Raw genomic sequence first — 4,751 nt, forward strand, 5'->3', positions numbered from 1 at the left:
CTTGCATTTCCCGCAAGTGATGAGGAGTTGTATGAATTTTATGATGAATAAAACTTGAGTTCAATAACTTTATGTAATACATTTTTTTCAAATTTTGGGCCCCCAAATTGAGGTACATCTTATACATGGGGAAATATGGTATATGGGGTGGTGATAGTGGATTTACTGACTTCTGAATTTTTAATTGTTGCTGATATTTCTGTGGTACATGTTTTAAATAAGAGTCAGCATTTCTTCCTAAGCCTCTTCTTTGCAAAGTCTCTGGAAAGCTGTAGTGTTCACTTTGGTGTCCTCAGCTGATATTTGGTCTTATAGTTTTGTCCTACTTTGTTTTCTTCACGTCGGTATGGCTGGTATATGCCTCCCAGCTGTCACTAGGAATCAGGAGAAATGTACCTGGACTTAACTGACTTTCCCCCAATATCCTTATTGATAGACATCAAAAGGGCTGGGAGGAATATTCTAATCTTTGCTTGTGCAAATGTATACATTTCTTTATTTCCCTAAAGCAAGCTTCATAACAGATAATAGATGTCTTTTCTGGTACTTCAGCCGTTTTTCTGACAGATACATTTGAGAGCTATTATTTTATGAAAAGCATTTGGGGGAGCAAGCCCAGTTTGCAAGTGGGGCATCTACCTGAAACATAACATAAGGTTGGTAAAAGACATTTGTTGGTCGTTGGGGGTGAAGAGAACTGACTCAGAGCCAATTCACAGAAGGAAATGACATCTTTCTTGGATATGGAAAACAATATTTTGAGATCCTCCAACCTCTTTCATTTGCCAGCAGTTTATCGAATGCCTCTCATAGTGTCAGGCACTAGGCTAGACATTGGGGAGAGAGAGTTGAATACGATAACTATATTTGCCCTCAGGTCACTCATGGATTTGCTGGCTGTTTGATGTTTTGTTTTTTTGTTCTGAAAAATATGTGAAGGGTATCAGCAAAATAGGAACAAGAGTGCAATTGAAAAAGAAGAAAAAAAAAAAACCCCAATCCTGTAGGTTGAGGGTTTTTGTTAGTTTGTCTGTTGTCACTGCTTCAGCTACGAAATAGGCATCTGGGAACGAACCATGGACATTCAATCATAGAATGATTGGTGGGTTACCAGCTGCCCTGGGTATCAGCAAAAGGGGTTCCTGGGCTGTGAGATTTTCAATGCTAAAACTGGAAAAGTTTTGGGCAAACTTCGGTGTTATGCCAAGGTTTTCAGAGAAAGGAGCATCTTGAACTGCATGAGTCTATAAATGTTTTTTTTTTTATTTTTAAAGGGAATATTTAAAAAGAAGTGGGTGTTTAGTTATTTTCATTGGCAAAATGTCTACAAGACTGGGAGTGTATATAGAGTATAACATTTATTTTCAACACTATAGCTAAGTATAAGCCTAGCGATCAGTGGTGAATCCTTATGTGCAGTCCCGAGTGGGAAAGCATTGCAATTGAGTTAAGACACAGGCATACAAGAGAAACGAGCCTTCCAAGGATTACCATTTCTTTTAGAGTTTTCCAACTTGGATCTTGTCATAATCATTTATAAATATAGATTCCTGGGCCCACTCCCAAATTAATCAATCAGATTTGTTGGAGATAAAGTTCAAGGATCTTTCGTTTTCACTAGCAATACCCACTAACGTTGAGGGATACCCACTTTGTCCTTCTTGATTTGTTTCGTTTAAGTAAATCATATATTTCGACTCCAGGTCTGTCGTTTTCATAGTCTCTGTATTCTTAGGCCCCTTTTGAATAATACTAGATGTGGGGGCAAGGCAAACTTAAATGACTCTAAACATTCAAGTGTAACTATGGAAGGTACTTCAGTCACTTTTTTTTTTTTTTAAGATTTTTTATTGGAGAATTGGGGGATGGGAACAGNCTCGTCCACCCACAAGAGCTGACTTCAACTGGGGAATATGATCTCACTTTTGAAATCCATATATTGTTTCAAATTGAATGAAGAATTCCACCCCCCCCACCACCACCAAATATAATTTGAAGCCAGGAGTGCAATGTGAAAAAGTAGCTGTGAACTTGGTAGTGATGTAGTCCGCTATGTTTTGTATGTGACTTTGTTTTAAAAACCCTCCCCAAATCCTTAACCTTCAACACACACACCCTACCCCAACATGTAAATCTCTCTCCATGTCAACCCACATATATCTGTCATGGTTCATTTGTGAAAGAGAATAAAAAAAATTAAATGGCCTTTCAAAACTCTCCAGTGTCTAATCAGATGAGATGGTGACAGGGATGTCATTTTAGTAACAGCCCTTGCTGTCCAAAGCAGCATCATTTCTACATAGTAACACAAGTCCTAATAATCACCCTGAGTATCTGTTAGGGTAAGACAGATTTCTCTGTCCCTGAGATCACCAACTTTTATGTTTTTCTGCCTCTGTCTAGGTTTGCTGCTCTGCCTTTTGCTCTTTTGCTCTTGTAGACACCTTGCAGGGTGATGTTGCTTTTCTTTTCCGGATCTGTTTTTCTTAGGGACCACATTTTCTCCTTGAAAAACAAAAACACACCCAGGGAGATCAGCATATTTTTTTTTCACAGATGAATAAACTCTGTAGTTTGATGTAGTATTAAGTTCACAAAATAATAATTGCTTCCTAAAATGTCTTTTGAGTGTTTTATGTTAATGACATAATTATCCGTGGCACTTGCTAAAGAATAGTAAGGCAGACTTAATTAAGGACTGTCACAATTGTCACAGGGACTCCTGCAGTGGGGTTTTGCAGTAGGAGAGAGAGTTGCATCTCCACAAGGAAAAATGGGAATTTATAGCCAAGAAGCAGGCTTGAGTGGTGGGGGAGGGGGGGAATTGCTAAGAGGAAACACGAGGGGTAAGGACGAATTCTGGCTGAACCGACCTAAGAGGTTTCTTGCTACAGACAGGCCAGGTTGATGAGATATCATCTAGTGTATATAGCAGGGGATGGGAAGATAGATCAGGTATCAAGGGTGGACAATTCCCACTCATCTGACTTGTCAGCATTCTGGCTAAAATTGGGCTCTTAACGGCATACCGAAGAATAGAACCTAGTCAGAAAGAACTCAGAGGAACCTGACGAGAGTTTGATCAAGGAGAGTCTTTGTCACTAACCATCTTGATCCAGGACTGCATAAACTTGAATCTGAGCAGGAGTAGAGGGTGAATGTCGATGAGCAGGCATGCGAACTCCAAAATTTTGTACCTCCTTTCACTCGTAGCAGTCACTGCTTTGCGTGGCCTGACATTTTCTGTTTCCCTAAACCAGCCTGCATGAAACCATATAAGGTTTCATATTCTAAATCTATAAAAGTTCATGACTCACCCAATCCTGTAATCCATATAAGAGGTGTTGCAATGAAGATTGTTTCTTGTTCTATGATCATTTTATAGTTCTAAGAATAAAGAATCATTGACTCACTCTTAAATATCTAACATGTGAAGTACAATGCTTTTTGCAGAGTGTATATAAACGTTATTATTTATTTTTTTAACCAAAACTGCTGTTTACCTTGGGAATGCTCAAAAGAGTCAAATGGCCTATTTTGGAAGGGACATTTAACAATAATCTGTGGAGCAATTCTGGTGGGTACTGCTAAAATGACAAAACTTATTATCAAGCGCTAATGCCAAAACAAAACCAAAACTTCCCCTCCACCCAAGGCAGAATAAAACAAAACAAATGCAAAGCTCTTAATGGTAGAAGGCAGTATTAAAATCATTGGATTGAAGAATAAAGGACTCCATCATCTTAGTCTATTTTCACGTTATACCCAGTATTTTCTCTTCATTCGGAATTACATTGACTTAACTGCTGTTAAAGCTTTGACCCAGCTATCATATGCCATAACTATCATATCATATGACTTAAGAGTGGAGCATATTGTCAAAGCCAGCTATCAGCACAGAGAGAGAGGGTGCAGAATGGAAGAAATAATACAAGTATCCTTAGTGCCTACAAATTCTTTGGAAGAATTTGATTGGGCTGCAACATCTTATAGTACTGCCTAGGTGAAAAGACTTGGTAATAGCCATGTGCTCTTATCTTTTATCTGTCTGTTTGTCAGGGTAAGAGGCGCTAGGTTGCTGAGGGAAAGGCTTCAAAGTAATGGAGCGTAGATGGGAGGGACAGGAAAGATCTTGAACTTAATGTTTCAGGCACAGATGATGGAAAAATATGAGTGGTGGAGTCTGGAGCAACGAAATATTGAAAGACTATGTTGAAAGGCCATGTCTCAAAGGATGTTTTCCAAGGGTGTTTCATCATTACTAATGGATGGTTGAAATGTGTAAGGGAGTTTTTGTAATTGGTATAAGAGTGAAGATTAAGATTTGGGGAGAAGAGTCATTATTATAATTTTCAAGTCAGCTACAGTAGTGTGAATTGCCAGCTACCAGGTCATTTGTTCTTTGTATTGGAATTGGATCTGCTATCTGTATCTTCTTCAAGCCCTTTTATATTTTATTTCCATGCCTAAGCACACATGCCTAGATATGTTTGTTCTCTCTGTCTCTCTATCTATCTCTATCTATCTCTATCTCTTTCTCTCTTTCCCTGGATATGTGGGAGTCTTCATAGCTTCAATATACCATATTTCCCCATGTATTAAACACACCCTTTTTCAAAAGATTTTGGGTCTAAAAACTGGGTGCATCTTATACAGAGGTTGTAGGTTTTTCACTTGCATTTCCCGCAAGTGATGAGGAGTTGTATGAATTTTATGATGAATAAAACTTGAGTTCAATAACTTTATGTAAT

The sequence above is a fragment of the Hipposideros armiger genome, unplaced genomic scaffold (genome assembly GCF_001890085.2).
Source record: "Hipposideros armiger isolate ML-2016 unplaced genomic scaffold, ASM189008v1 scaffold_966, whole genome shotgun sequence".
Taxonomy (NCBI): domain Eukaryota; kingdom Metazoa; phylum Chordata; class Mammalia; order Chiroptera; family Hipposideridae; genus Hipposideros; species Hipposideros armiger.